This window comes from Cryptococcus neoformans (genome assembly GCF_000091045.1).
Source record: "Cryptococcus neoformans var. neoformans JEC21 chromosome 8 sequence".
Taxonomy (NCBI): domain Eukaryota; kingdom Fungi; phylum Basidiomycota; class Tremellomycetes; order Tremellales; family Cryptococcaceae; genus Cryptococcus; species Cryptococcus deneoformans.
In genome coordinates, this window is record NC_006693.1 from 714781 (window position 1) to 731104 (window position 16324).

Genomic DNA, 16324 nt, shown 5'->3' on the forward strand with positions numbered 1-16324 from the left:
TGAGAAAAAACTAGCAAGTGCCAAAAAACAAGAAACCCATGATTTGCACCGTTCTAGTTCTTCATTCCTATTCTAATCCTAGTTTTTCGGGAAAAATGCAAATAAATTCATGCCTCAAATATTCATGTCTGCATGTTGAGGTCTTACGTCATGTTCGGCAAGATATCGACAACGGACACATCATTTCTTCCCACAAAAAGCACAACTTTGCAAGTCCGCAAAATGGATAAATATGAACCCCTTGCCACCCCATCCCACACTCATACCCCTGTCAATCAAACCTTGCTAAGTACTGAGAGAAACATCTTGCATGTAGTCGACTTGAAGAACATCAAGGAAGTGAAGGCAACATGACCCATCATACTGGGACCAGGCCAGAAGCAGCTGAATAAGATCTGATGCTTCAAATTTGAGTTGGGATATATCACTGGGCATTTGCAGGGAATGGCGACTGCTGGAGGTACTGAAGATACCATTGGATGGTAAAATACGTGAGCAAGGAAAGATGAACTATCGTGACTTAGTTGCGACGCGACGCGATGAAGGTGTGCAAGATTCTTAATTATTGTAAGAGGCTAGCCTCCGACCCAGTTGACCCACATCTCATGAGGTCACCACTTTCCCCAGCTTCTAATTTTCGAGCCGCGTTTCAATTTACTTCCGCTTCTTCCTCCAAGTTGCGCGCATCAAATTGCATCTGCTCTCCCTTCTCCCAGGTCACGTGCTTTATTTTTCCCCTATTTCTCCGAGCTGCGTCTCAATTTACTTCCACTCCTTTCCTCCAAGTCGCACGCATCAAATTGCATCCGCACTCTTCCTCCCAGGTCACGTGCATCATTTTACTTCCGCTTTTTCTCTTCTTATTTTCTCTTCCTTTTCTCGTCCTAAGTCCGAGTTTCTTGTCCGATTTTTCATGCCACAAGCCCCGGTGTTTACCGGAGCTTTGGTCGCGACTGGTTTCGAGAGTGAAGGCAAAAGTACATGGAAAGGTTGACACACAATTTCCTTTATTCTTTCATCCTTGTTGTGTTCAACCTTTCCTTTCTTCCGACCTTACAGTCACAAGTACTTTGCCTTCTCCTCTGTAAGCAGAGCTCTCTACCAGTTACCTTCTCCCCTCAGACCCCCTGGCTAATCCTGATCAGTGTTCCTATCAATTCTTCATCTTGTCTCCTTTACTAGTCGCTGATAGGACATAATCAGGTAAGCTTTGGGCTCTTTGGGTCACACAAATTTCCTTTATTCTTTTATCCTTGTTGTGTTCAACCTTTCCTTTCTTCTGACCTTACAGTCACAAGTACCTTGCCTTCTCCTCTTGTTCCTATCAATTCTTCATCTTGTCTCCTTTACTAGTCGCTGATAGGACATAATCAGCATATGCATTTGGGATCTTGTTTGCTTCTCTCCAGTCCGAAGTTAAGCCTCGAGCCCTGCCAGCCCTAAGAGCCCACCAGTTCTCTCCAAGCCTTGTCCCTCCGAGCTAGCCCCACCAGTTCAGTGAAGGTCTATTGTCCGGACCTTACACTTTTTTTCAAACTCATTACCCAAATCAATTCATACCACACCCCACCACACCAACATACATCATGGCGTTCGACTCTCAGGGCCAACCCATCATTGCGTACGACGAGGTGACTTCCCGTCCCATCATCGGGCATCACCCCACTGGCGTTCCCATCTTCGGCACTTTCACGGAAGACCACCTATCGTCCGCGGGCTCCGGAGACAATTTGGCTTCGCCCACAACTTCTAACGCGGTGCCTTCGGTGCCTGACACAACCGACGAAAAGCTGGTAACCTACACCACCCCTGTACACGACACCACGGGTGCAACCTACCGAAAGACCCCGGGCCCCACCACTACCCTTTCCGGCACGACCGTTCCTGAGATCGATGAACTTAAGTCTATTGTTGCCGGACTCCTCCGCTCCACCCAAGCGCTTGCCGATCAAGCCACCACCGGCCACGACCGTCACGTCCCCCCCTCTACACGTGGGTCCCGCCCGGATAAGATCTCTCCGCCGCGACTTGGGACGCACTCCCCTGCCGACCCGTTCGCACTCCAGCGACACCTCCTCGCTTTGGAGACCTATTTCCGTGACGCCCTCCTACACTGGAGCCCCGGCCCGGCTGAGCATGCGTGGAAGATTTCTGTGGCAAATACCTCGATCTCCCAATCGGGCGGCCGTTTTACCACGTGGCTCGAGCTCCATGGCAAACACGCCGAGACTTGGGATGCATGGCAAGTCTCCCTTAAGTCTCACATTCTCGCCCGCGGCTGGGAGTCCAAACTCCGCCACCGATTCATGCAGCTCCGCTGCTTGGACACCACACCCGCCGCGTTCGATGCATTCTTTCACCTTGTTATCAGTTACCAAGGCATTCTTCATGACTTCGAGGACCCCCTCAGCGACGTGGACGTCAACCGCCAGCTATTGGACGGTGTCGATGCCTTGGTTACTCACCGCACCAAAGCTGCTCTCCGCGCACGTGGCAAAACAGTGCTCTCCGCAACGTCGGCCGACCTGTATGAGATCATGATGGACGTCATCGATGACGCCATGCTTGAGGCGCGTTTCCTTCAGGTGCCGACATGCCCCCGCCACCCACCAACCGTCGCCAACGTCATCGCTCCCGTCCCCGCGCCTCCACTCATTGCCAAACTCGCCCCCGCCCCCTCCACCACCACGAAGGGCCACACTACGCAACAGCTCGACTGGCTCGACCCTGCCAAACGGCTCCCCCTCAGTGACGCCGGCCGATCCGCCCGCGCCTATCTTCAAAGCATCAACGCATGTTTCTCATGCCGCGTTGTCGGCCATCACTGCCTTATCTGCCCAACCCGCCCCCCCTCCACCCCGCCCAACGCCTCCGTGTCCGTGCCGGTCGCTAACCTCGTCTCCCTTGCCGACGACGACGAGTCCGACCACCACGGCGTTTTCGCTGTCGACCCTGTCACAGACACTCTAGTACAGGATGCCTCGTCTGCGCTCGCTGGGTCAGTACCTCTCATCATGGTCAATTGCCGTTTCAAGGCTGACGGAGACACTGTCCCAGCACTCGTTGATTGCGGCGCTGGCATCAACGTCGTCGACCGGGCGTACGCAGAGCAACAGGGATGGCAAGGACGGCCGATTATACCGGTGGGGACCAAAATGGCAGACAATCAGGCGGGTCCAGTCGTAGACCAGGAGTATGTAGTGGATGTAATCATTGGTGACACTACCTACAACGCTACCCCATTCTACGCCATGGCCCTTGGTCCACGATACCGCCTTATCCTCGGATTACAGTTCTGTCGTCAACACCGCCTATTTGATGGGGCGGAGCGTTTAAATCACCTCAATGCAGGGGGGTCATCCTATACATCGCTTGTGCAACTACAACTCAACTCCATCACACCAGTCGAATCCCCGACCGTAAGCACTGAACGCCACTCCCACTCCGACGCCATCCTCCGTGAATTTGCCGACATCCTTCCAGCCAATATCTCTGACGTCTCCCACTACCCGCCCATTTGTTCGTCCACCTCCCAAGTCCGCCACCGAATAAACATTCTTCCTGATGCGATGCCTGTCGCTCGAGCTGGATTTCGAGTACCGTTAGCGTGGCGCGACACCCTTCGACAAGAAATCGAGAAACACCGTACCGCAGGCCGCCTCCGTCCATCCAGTTCCCCTTGGGCCGCCCCTGCTTTCCTCATTAAGAAAGAAAATGGCAAATTCCGGTTCCTCTGCGATTTTCGCGGCCTCAACAGTGTCACGGTTAAAGATCGCACCCCGGTTCCCAACATTGACGACATTCTCCAACGCGCCGCCCGTGGCAAGGTTTTCGCCAAACTCGACCTTACCGATGCATTTTTTCAGACGCTCATGCACGAGCCCGATATCGAGAAAACGGCAATTAGCACTCCCTGGGGTTTATACGAATGGGTTGTGATGCCGCAAGGCGCGTGCAACTCGCCGGCAACACAACAACGCCGCCTCAACGAGGCTTTACGTAACCTCATCAGCGTTTGTTGTGAAGCTTATGTCGATGATATCATCATTTGGGGCGCGACCGACTCTGACTTAGCGAAAAATATTCTCGCGGTTCTCACGGCTTTACGTAACAGCGGGTTTGTTTGCTCGCCTAGCAAGTCGAAATTTTTCGTCGACTCAGTCTCCTTCCTGGGCCACGTAATCTCCCCCAATCACATTGGGCCAGATCCGAAGAAAGTCGAAGCACTACGCGCATGGCCATCTCCTGGTTGTGTGAAAGACCTCCGATCTTTTCTTGGCCTTCTCCAATATTTACGCAAATTCATCCCACACATCGCCACCAAGATGTCCGTTCTCACGGCTCTTCTCCCTCCGAACAAGACAGCAGAGAAAGCGTATGAATCCCGTAAACGTCAACTGGCTAAGGGCCTCCCAGCTGAGCGATTAGAATCACTGAGTTGGGTATGGAAGTGGACAACGTCGGCGCAAGACGCGTTTGAGGCGCTGAAGGAAATGGTGGCACGTATCACAGGTCTGTCCCCCCTTTCCCATGAAGCTATCCTCGCAGGTCAAACCAATCTCTACCTTTTCACCGACGCAAGCAACACCGGCCTCGGCGCCTGGTTGGGCACGGGTCTATCCCCCGACAACGCTCAACCTATCGCCTACGATTCCCGCTCTCTCACCGCCGCCGAACGAAATTATCCGGTACATGAAAAAGAGTTATGCGCCATCATCCACGCCCTCAAAGAGTGGCGGCCTCTACTTCTCGGCGTCCCGGTGCACGTCATGACGGACTGTAACAACCCAGGGGGGATGTTCACTGAAAGAGTTCGGCTTGATTTGATTGAAAGAGAGACAGCTGGAACACGACTGTTGTCTAGTCGGTGGCAAGGAAAGAGGTAGTTGGATTGTCCGGGCGCAGAAGCGGTCTATGAGTTTGCATATGTTTGTTGATCACTGGGCAGAGTGTCAACGAAGCTAAAATTAAAGCACTCAAAAGAACTACAGCAGGTCGCGGACAACCAAAGGAAAAGGGCTCTCTTTCTAAAGATAAAGAAGAAGTTACAAGCATACCTGGGCAGAGTGTCAACGAAGCTAAAATTACTAAAGTCTGCCCAGTTAGCATAAAACCACATTCCAAGTAGGAAGTGGGACTCACAAGCACTCAAAAGAACTACAGCAGGTCGCGGACAACCAAAGGAAAAGGGCTCTCTTTCTAAAGATAAAGAAGAGAGGCTTTTCCTTGCTGCAAATTCCTTTGAGGCCTGTGAGGAGCGCGCAAAATAAACGGAATCAAAATAAGAGAAAAGCGGCAGCAAATCTATGTATGAAGTGAAACAGACCTTGGGATCATAATGACCGTGTTTGGCATGCATGCCTTACACGGACCATGCGACTCTCAAGTGGTTCTTTCAACAACCAAATCTGTCCGAACGTCAGAAGCGATGGCTACTAGTACTCGCCGATTACGACCTCCAGATTTCCCATATTCCAGGGGCCACTAATGTCATCGCCGACGCTTTCTCCCGGCTCCGAAACTCCGACGCCCACGTCAACGCCCTCACCATGATGGTTCTCTCACCAAACGCAGCTTTCCTGGATGCAGTAGCTGAAGGGTATGGGCAGGACCCAGTAATGAGCATTTGGAGGGAAGTAGACCGCTGCCCTCCGGGTGTCCGCACAGCCGAAGTCAACGGAGCACGGGGGGTCAGGACGGTGCTGACATACGAGGACCGGCTCTGCATCCCCGAAGTACTGACCTTACGAGAACAGTGCCTACAGGAATGCCACGATGCGATGGGCCATTTCGGGGTGGAGAAAACACTTGAACTACTGCGTTGTAAGTACTTCTGGGATGGTATGGCTAGTGACGTAAAGGACTTTGTCAGCTCTTGCCCAGCCTGTCAGACATCCAAAGCTACCACCACTAAGCCTCCCGGACTACTACACTCATTACCAGTTCCTCCCGCCAAATTCTCCGACATAGGCATAGATTTCGTGGGGCCACTACCGCAATCACACAGCTTCGACTATCTCATCGTCATTACCGATCGCCTCACCGGCTGGGTCGCTCTCATACCAACAGTCACGACGCTCACGTCCTCCGCTTTTGCTCAACTCTACTACGACCACTGGGTTTCTAAATATGGGGTACCACAATCGATCGTCTCAGACCGCGATAAGTTATTCACTGCTGCGTCATGGCGTCGGTTGAATTCACTCCTGGGCACTAAGCTAAAGATGTCCACAGCATACCACCCCCAGACCGATGGTATATCAGAACGATCAAACAAGACAGTCATCCAGATCCTGCGAACCTGGACTGACGACCAAGGCCGAAATTGGGCAGCCAACCTACAGTGGGTCGCTTTCGCAATGAACAACACCATCCGACGCTCAACCCACCACACCCCCGCCGAGCTCGTTTTCGGGAAACGCCTGTCCCTCACTCCGCCGCTTCTCCCCTCAACATCAGCCACGGACCCATCCCTCGCTCAACCTATGGCTTCCGAATGGGATCTCGCTGCCAAACGCATGGCCCTCGAAGAGGGCATCGCTCGTGACGAACTGCTTCTTGCTAAGCATCGGCAAAGTGTTCAAGCCAACAAACATCGTCGGCCGGACCCTGTCTACCGCCCGGGAGACAAAGTCTATTTGAACACAGCTGAGTTCCGTCACGAATATAAGACAGCCACTAACCGTTCTGCGAAGTTCATGCCCCGCTGGGAAGGCCCCTTCACCATCCTCAAGGCCTTTCCTGAGCAATCACTCTATGAATTGGATGTCCCCGTCACCTCAACACAGTCGACGCCTCGCCGCCATGTTTCGCGCCTCAAGCCATACCGGGAGTCCGAACAGTATCACCAGCATGCGGTTCCTCGCCTACTCGACCGCCCGGCTGCCTCCTCGCCACGCATCCTCCAAATCCTTGAAGACCGCACCCTCACCCCCAAGGGAAATCATCCAAAGGTTTATCAAGTGCGCGCCCGCCTCGCCGGTGAAGGCCCCAAGGCTCGGTGGCTCAGTCGCGATACAGCGCAGGACTATGCAGGTTGGAAAGAGGCTTGGGAAGACTTTATTGGCGAAGATGAGCTACATCTCGACGTACTGGACGTTTGTAAGTGCAGAGCCCTTACCACCACTCTGTAAGTGCAGAGCACTATACTCATTTATTCTCTATGCATGCAGTCTTTGTGCATGCATCCTCCTATGCATATTGCATATGCAGGAATTTATGCATTGCATTTACATGCAGGAATTTATGCAGTGCATTTACATGCATGCATTCCCATGTATAAGCTGTATGAATATTCAGCTATATTTGTTGTGTATGTATTCATCCAGATTATGTAACATTCCATGTGTATAATGTTACATTTGAAATACTTAGTAATGACGTGGCATTTGATGTGTGTAACTTTACTTTCTGACACACAGTTGGTACTTAGTAAAATAGTAGTCGCATATTGTTGTAGTTCTTCAATACTCAATCCACATGTATTACAACCAGTGCATGTTTTGCTAATCAACTACACACTATACTACTACGACACTCAGTGAGACACCCAGTGTCTACACTTTTTTCAAAACAACGCACACAAAATAACGCCAAACGCCCACTCACCAAACGCTCAAACGCCCCTCATGCCCCCCAAGGGTCAAACGCTCAAAGACACTCCTCCCTCGGAGGAGGCAAACGCATCTCCTGTCGAAGGAGACATCAATGCTCAGGTGGCAGCAGTTATCCTCCACCTGTCGAAATTAACCAGTCAGCAAAGCCTCTTCGGTACTCAGGGGAATCACAAACCTCGAGAAGTAACTATCCCACAAGCCTCCAGCATTCCGAACTTTACTGGTCCCATTCGTGATGCTCCAGCTGTCCTTCTTCACATTGATCGTCTAGAGAAGCTTCTCCGGACTAATTCGCTTTTTTCCCCCCAAGATGACGACGCCCAGGCAGAGAAACTGCGAGTCATTATCCTGGAGGTGGCGAACAACTCTATCGAATGTACCGCGCTGAAAGCATGGGTGAGGACTACTGGTCGGATGATGGAAGCAGATGGCGAGTCGGGATGGGACGCATGGACAGTGGCTTTCAAAAAGGCAGCGATGCCGCTCGCATGGGATCAGAAAGAACTTCGTTCCCTCCTCCGCCTACAGTTCAATCAGGTTAGCGACTGGGAAACCTTCGATAACCAAGCCATACAACACCGACACAATTTGATGGGCACCGACCTCTATCCCAGTGACACCTCTATGGCCACCCTTTACCGCGGCGCTTGTCCTGAGCCATTATTCATTCGTTTGATGACGACGCCGGAGTTCAGGAATGGAAGCTTGGACGAGGTACGCAACCTGTTAGAACTGACAGTTGCCAAGTACTTGGAGAACCGGGATCAACCCACTCACGCTTGTATCAAACCGCAAGTTTCGGTCACTCCGCAAAGCCAACCACACTTGGCACACCCCCTCAGCCATTATTATCAAGCCCACAACCCCCTACCCTACTACCTCTCGCCTGCGGGCAAACACATCCGCGAGCTTTTCGCTAAAGACAACCGCTGCAATGACTGCCGCAAGGTGGGCCACAACTTCAAAACCTGTCCCAACCGCCGTGGTCCTACGCGTGTCAACTCTCGCCCCGTCGACAACCACAAGGTTCTCATCCAAGAACTTACGAGTCAGCTTGACGACCATCTCCAGCTTGAGACGTCTATTGACTCAGACAAGACCTCGTACGCACTGTTTCATCCTCCTCTAGTCATTCAAGCCTCTGCTGCCGCTGACGGACGTACCTCGATTGCCCCTCCCCCTCCTCTCCGATTTCTCCTCGACACGGGCACTGGTACATCTTTCTTTGATCCGTCAGTGGTAGCTAGACTAGGTTGGAAAGTCCGAAAGGACGCAGTGGAGCGTACTGTGCGGTTGGCTGGTGGGAAACCTGGGCCGGTAGTCAGAGATGTGACGAGTGGAACGTTTAGGGTTCGACATGCAATATATTCAGGCGAAGGAGTTGTCATGGAGTTGAACGGTACATATGATGGGATCTTGGGTCTCAATTTCTGCAAGCGCTATCATCTACTTGATCAAAGTCCTCTTTTTCGGCGTCTCTTGAGCAGCTCTGGGAAAGTTCTCACCGGCAATGATGTCGCCGTTCCCACGAGTTCCCCACCAGTTTCTCATGATGCGAAAATTTCTCCTCTCGCCGGGACTGACGTCACCGTTCCCATGCACCACTCCAAAATTTTTCACAAGTCAAAAGTTTCGACAACTGCTGCCTCGCCAAACGAAGACGTCACCGTTCCCACGCCTCACTCCAAAATATTTCACAAGTCAAAAGTTTCGCAAACTCCTGTCGTGCCTCAGCCTTCGGCGATAACCACCAAATTTTCGGCGATTCCTTCATCAAATTCTGTCTCTCTCGGTGCGGCCGAAACTGCTTCCTATGCCGAGATCATTGCACAACTCAAGAACGACTTTGCAGAAGTTTTTTGTGACAAACTGGGTGATGTAGCCGATTTCCCAAGCATTACGAAGACCAAGAGTGGTGTTAGGTTCGAAATCATCTTGAAACCTAACGCTATGCCCAGTCATGCAGCTCCCTACCGGGTTCCTGAAACTCTTTTGCCCCGTTTCCGTGAGATGATTGCTGAACATCTGAATGCAGGTCGTCTACGCTACTCTAGTTCTCCTTGGGCGTCACCTGCCTTTCTCGTCAAGAAACCCAATGGCCAACACCGTCTCGTCTGCGACTTTCGTGCACTCAATAACCAGACCGTGCCCGACATGTATCCTATGGGAAACATCCAGGACATCTTGCACCGTGCTGCTCGACGCGGCAACCTTTTCGCCAAGCTCGACTGTAAGGATGCCTTCTTTCAGACGTTGATGAAGAACGACGACATTCACAAGACGGCGATTACAACACCGCTTGGGTTGCTGGAATGGGTTGTCATGCCGCAGGGCATTCGGAATGCACCTGCTGCCCAACAACGTCGCATCAATGAAGCACTGCAAGGTCTCGCTGGAGAATGTTGCGAGGCGTACGTGGACGATATCATCATCTGGGGAACGGACAGTGAGGATCTTCGTCGAAATTGTGTGAGTGTTCTCGCAGCTCTGCGTCGGAGTGGTTTGCGCTGTTCTCATGAGAAATCACAGTTCTACCTCACTGAAACCTCTTTCCTCAGCCATGTCATCCGTCCTGGTCAGATACTCCCCGACCCCACGAAAATCGCACGCATTGAACAGTTCCCTCACCCCACGACTCCCAAGGCTTTACACTCGTTTCTTGGTTTATTGAACTATCTCCGTGAGTTCATACCCAGCCTTGCTACTCACGCTTCGGTCTTGCACGCATGTCTCCCTCCCAACACCGCCGCCGAGAAAGCCTACTACAGGCACTTGAAGGAGCATAAGGGCCGTTTGCAAGAGTCATGGCAGGGTTGGAGGTGGAACTATGGGCCTAAGGAACGGGTAGCCTTTGACACTTTGCGTCGCGCCATGAGTACTGTTCCCTGCTTGACTACAATCGACTATGATGCTGTCAAGGCTGGTACTCTCAAGGTTTTCCTCACCACAGATGCATCCAAAGTCGGCATGGGCACCTGGATAGGCGTCGGTACTACCAAGGAAAACGCTCAACCTGTCGCCTACGATTCCCGCTCGTTCAACTCTGCACAACGCAACTACTCCACACACGAGCGCGAACTCCTGGCCATCGTCCATTCTCTTGATCATTGGCGCCCTTTCCTTTATGGTATTTCCGTGTATGCTTTCACAGATCATTTTACACTCAAATGGTTCTTAGGTCAACGCAACTTGTCCTCTCGACAAATCCGCTGGCTGGACATCCTCAAAGACTTCGACGTTCGTATAGAGTATATCAAGGGTGAACATAACGTCTTAGCCGACCATCTTTCATGACACATTGGCTCCGACACTCTTCCGCCCACCGATCCCGCCCTGCCCGAGCCCGACAATTGTATTCTCGCCCCCGTGGTCACCTTCGCTCCCACATTAGCACCAGAGATTATTCGTACCATTGCCCAGGGTTATGACCGTGAGAATCTGTTCAAGGACTGGCTCGCTGATCCTACCACAGCTCCTGGCATCTCTACCATCCCCCATGACACTCATACTCTCCTCCTTCTCAATAACCGCCTCTGCATCCCCGACGTTGACACTCTTCGTGAGGACCTTATGTGTCAAGCACATGAAGGCACTGCAGCACACTTGGGCATAGAGAAAACAGTAGAGGTATTACGTGAAGGCTACTTCTGGGAAGGCTTGGTTGGAGATGTCCGTGAGTTCGTCCGTGCTTGTCACTCATGTCAACAGGCAAATGCATCCACCAAAAAACCTGTCGGTCCCTTGCATCCGCTGCCGGTCCCTCGCGACAAATTCGACGATATCGCTATGGATTTTGTTGGTCCTCTACCCAGCGCTGGCGGCCACGACTATCTCCTCACCATCACCGACCAGTTAACTGGCTTCATCGAACTCGTCCCATGCTCCACCACCCTCAACGCTCGCGACCTCGCCCTTCTCTTCTGGAACTGTTGGGTCTCTCGCTATGGCTTACCGCTCTCCATCACCTCGGATCGTGACGCTCTCTTCACCTCTCGCTTTTGGACAACCCTTTGGGATGAACAGGGTGTCCGGTTGAAGATGTCGACTGCTTTTCATCCACAAACTGATGGGACTTCAGAGAGATCAAACAAGACAGTAGGACAATTGTTGCGGAGTTGGGTTAACAGACAGGGCACTTCATGGGCTAAGTTCCTTCCTCGTATTTCTCAGGCTATGAACAATACTGTCCGTCGTTCTACAGGGTACTCTCCCATTCAGCTTGTCTTTGGCCGCCGCCTCCGCACGCTTCCTGGCATCGCCCGCCCACCACCCTTCACCCGCGAGTCCGTCCCTACTCGTGCTGACTGGACCGCCGCTGCTGCTCAACAAGATCTCTTCCTGGCCGACGCTCAGGACAACCTGGTCTTGGCTAAGCATCGCATGGCTATCCAAGCTAACCGCCACCGTCGGTCGGAGATCATTTACAATGTTGGAGATTGGGTCTGGTTGGATACTCGCAATAGACTCAAAGAGTTCAAGTCTGGTGATGGGGATTTCCGTGCTGCTAAGTTCTTCCCACGTTTCCAAGGTCCTTACAAGGTACTGGCTGCTCACTCCGACCGCTCAGTGTATACCTTGGATCTTCCAGACTCTCCCTCTGGCAGTTACACCAAGTTCCATGCCAACCTTCTCAAGCCCTACCTCTCATCTTCTCGCTTTCATCAGACCTCACCTCTGACTTCTTCAGCGCCATCAAGCCCTTCCTCTAGTTCCTCCCCAAGGTTATTACAGATTCTGGATGATCGTGAGTTCCGTGGTCGCCGTCAGCTTCGTGTGGTATTCTCTGGCAATGGTCCCACTGGCCAATGGCGCTACCTGGATGACCTCCGCCCTCTGGCTGGTTTCCAGTCCCTGTATGAGGAGTACTTGGGTCCTGATGATCTTGCCATTTGATCATTCCTTCCTCTTCTTCTCTATTCCTCTCCTTATTTTCTCTTTCTCGTCCGCCTGTTCCTTCTTCCTTTCCATTTTCTTTTCTCTCTTCATTTTTTCTTTTTATCTTCTTCTCTCTTCTTCTTTTCTGGCTCATTTCTTCTCTTCCTTTTTGCTTATTTTCTGGTTTCCTCTCCTCTTTTCTTTTCTTCCATAGTGTCATGGCTTGGCTTGGGCTGCTCTGTTGGGTTATTTTTTTGGCCTTTATGGTTTGTTTTTCCCCTGGCTTGTGTTCAACAAGACTAAATCTTAAAAGGCTGCGCTCAGGAGTGGTTACCTGCTGCGTTCTCCTTCCCCATCTTATCCATCCTGGATCTGGTGACAAGAATTTACAGAGTCAGCCCATGACCCCCATACTTATAGCTGTTTTTTCTCCTTTCTTTTTTGCCTCTTTGTCCTTCTCTTATTACTTCTATTTCTTTTTCCTGTCCCTGCCTCCTGGTAACTGCTGTTCTTGCTTCCAGACATAGGCTCTTTGACAGATGGGGGAGAGTGTAAGTGCAGAGCACTATACTCATTTATTCTCTATGCATGCAGTCTTTGTGCATGCATCCTCCTATGCATATTGCATATGCAGGAATTTATGCATTGCATTTACATGCAGGAATTTATGCAGTGCATTTACATGCATGCATTCCCATGTATAAGCTGTATGAATATTCAGCTATATTTGTTGTGTATGTATTCATCCAGATTATGTAACATTCTATGTGTATAATGCACTGTGGGAATTTTTCGCGTGGACAGGTCCGGGGCACGCAGCTGGTTCGGCATGGACCTGGCATGTGCCGGAGGAAGCGTGCACCTAACGTGAATAGGAAAAGGCACGCGGCTTGAAAAGCGTGGAAAGTAGCATAGAAAATAGGCGTTGTATGCAGGCTGCCCGTTGTTTGGTTCACGCTACGGCCACGCAACTGGCTGGCGCACGCAGACGCACGCTGCATGCACGCCCAATGGCCATTCAACTGTACACTCAACCAAACAAGCCAAACAAGTCGTCGTTGACAACAGCGAAATCCTTTTCATCCATTTCCAATTTACATCAATACTTCCCCTCATCCACGTTTGTCTTTAACCTTCCACATAAGCATCTCTATCTCTACCATAACGCCCCTGTCTGCAACCTCATCTCCAAGCGCCTGCAATCTCATCTCCAAGCGTAAGCTGCAACTCATACGAAATATGGGAGAAGCTGACGAGTTCGATGACTCAGCGTGTGAATCAGTGAGTCTGTCTCAATCTTTGACCTAGAATAGACGCTTCTTTCAGTAAAAATGCCTCGAAGCAGCAATCCCAGGGCGTCCAGGTGAGAACTAGTCGTGCACTTGCGTTCCTAATTGAGGGCTTGACTGAAAGGTTTATTATCCCATTCTAGCTCGTCCGGCAATCCCTATCGTAGAACAAACAATATTATCGAAGCAGCATCTATAGGACCAGAAGAGACCTTGGTGAGTGCCCGGAAGATGGGTATGAGCCGTGTAGCTTGCGATGATGGATTAACCTATGGTCGGCGTAGCCTCTCAAAGCCATTGTGCGCTGCCGATGTAAACTATGTCCTCGAAGTGGGCGCACGATGCAGTATACGACCTGGCTCAACCATCGCATAAACTTGGAGTTCTCCGAGGCCGACAATCAGCCTTTATCCTCTTCTTCCGGGGCAGACGATGTCGCTGCCCCTACCCTTCCATCTGTACCCCTTTCCGATGATTCAGTTTCCGGTGACATCTCGATCCCTCGACCCTCTCCCCTTACTGGCCAGTCCACGTCTTTATCCGATGATGCTATTCCACCTTCCACAGGTCAGGAGGCTGCACAAGGCGGTCTTGAAAGAGAGCCTATGGATATTGATGACGGGCAAGGCTATGATGACTTTCCTGCTATCATGGTGGATGAGCCTCTTCTTGAAACAGGCTTTGAGGGTGATGGTGATGCAGATGTCATCCATGATCGCTTTGGTCATCAGCTTAGTAAATGGCCTACCAAGGTTCCTGAATCCTTAATCCCTCCTTACTCGTGCCGACAACCCAACCCTTATCAAGACGAACCCATCTTCCGCCCCAGATCAGCTGCAAGGAGTATGCCTTTGCTTGCCACCATCGTTGCTGTCTTCTCAATCTTCCTCACCGCTTTTGTAGGGCTGCCCCAGCGATTCGGCGACATGGTGAAGGCTGTCATACAGGTCATCCTTGAGCTGGCTGTCGCTGAGGATCGACAAGCGTTGCGCCGGAGGGTACGCGACGAGCACGATCTCTCGCCGGGCGAGCGCGAAAAATTGTATCGCATCCTCGACCTTCCAGTAGAAACTTCGTCATCTCGACTCTGCAAGAATGTCAAGACACTGTACGGTCAACTTGATGTCGACCCTTCTATGGCGGTGCATCCCAAATGCCCTGCCAAGGAATGTCAGAATGTGTTTTTTGATGTAGTAGGCAAGGATGGGTGGGACAAAGTACCAGACAGTTGTCCTGAGTGTGGCACTGCTCTGAGGGAGGGCGGAAAGCTGGTGACAGAGTTTTTCCCTCGTCGCACACTACAAGCCGAGTTGGAATATCTTTTCTCCCTTGATGGTACAGAACGGCTTGTTGAGGATCAACAAATTTTGCGCTCTCGGCAAAGGCAACGTGACGAGCAGATGGAGAGACCGGCATATCTTCGAGACGCGAATCCGGGAAAGATTCTCCGCCATCAGTTGGATGGGTCATGCTACCAGGTCGATGATCGCGATGTCCACCGTGAACGTGGCTGTCTGCTCCTTACTATCAACGTCTCTATCGACTGGGCAGACCCCTCCAAGTCCTGCAATCGTTCCCCTCGATCCATGGGCCCTATCATGTGTCAGCTGGCCGACCTGCCCAACAAATATCGGTCTCAGTATTCGTTCGCGATGCTGATGGGTATCACTCCTGCCCCAAATGAACCCCCAGGATGTCTCCTTCACCGTCTTTTACTTCCTCTGGCTGTGGATCTCCTGAGTGCAGAGTGCGATGGATTGTGGATTAGGACGCCGAAATACCCCAACGGTGAGACACCTCTCAGTGTTAATACTACCTGGATCCCTACTAACGGATATTTTTCTCTTGGTAGGGCGCAAAGTATATGTTAGGATTGGAACGATTTGCTGCGATCGGCCTGCCTCTGTCACTGTCACCGGATGCGCCCATTTCAGGAGGAAGGACTCGCCGTGTCTCAAATGTCTGGTACGAGTTGGTCAGTTACATAGCACCAGGAAGCACCCGGCACGCTCAGGTGTAGAACACTCGGAAGCAATGTTGGCTCAGCAATGCGAATTCCTTCGCCAGTTTGAGCAAGCTCCGCAGACAGCCCGACAGACTCATGTTGCGCGTCGGGCTGGACACCTAACCAAAGCCACTCGCGCTCACATTGAGACTCTAGAAAAGTCAATCTTCGCCGTGCCCGGCCACCTCTCTGTCTTAGACTTATTTCCGGATTTCGACAAGTTCCTCCATGCTGTCGTTGACCCCATGCATGCTCTGCTAGAGGGGATTTTGCCGTTCTACATGCGGAAAGTGCAAGTTCTAGGCAGATACTGTGGCTTGCCACCTGCTGGATGGGCGGAGGATGAGGATGCGGTGAGTCTCTGCTCCACGGACTCCGAGGGAGAGGGAAGTGTGTATGGAGATGGTCTGCGTGAAGTGTACGACCAGATGGTGGAGCAATCGGGCTCTTCCGAGGACCCACGGGCGATAGAAAGGTTGCAGCGGTATGCTGCTCGTGTGCTGCCTTGGAGCAAGGTAGATGGTAAACCCATCCTGGCA

At 51.7% G+C, this 16324-nt stretch overlaps 1 pseudogene; it reads left to right on the plus strand.

Moving 5' to 3' along the window:
- Window positions 1–609: 609 nt before the first annotated feature.
- CNH01490 lies at window positions 610–13257 on the plus strand (annotated as a pseudogene).
- Window positions 13258–16324: the final 3067 nt, after the last annotated feature.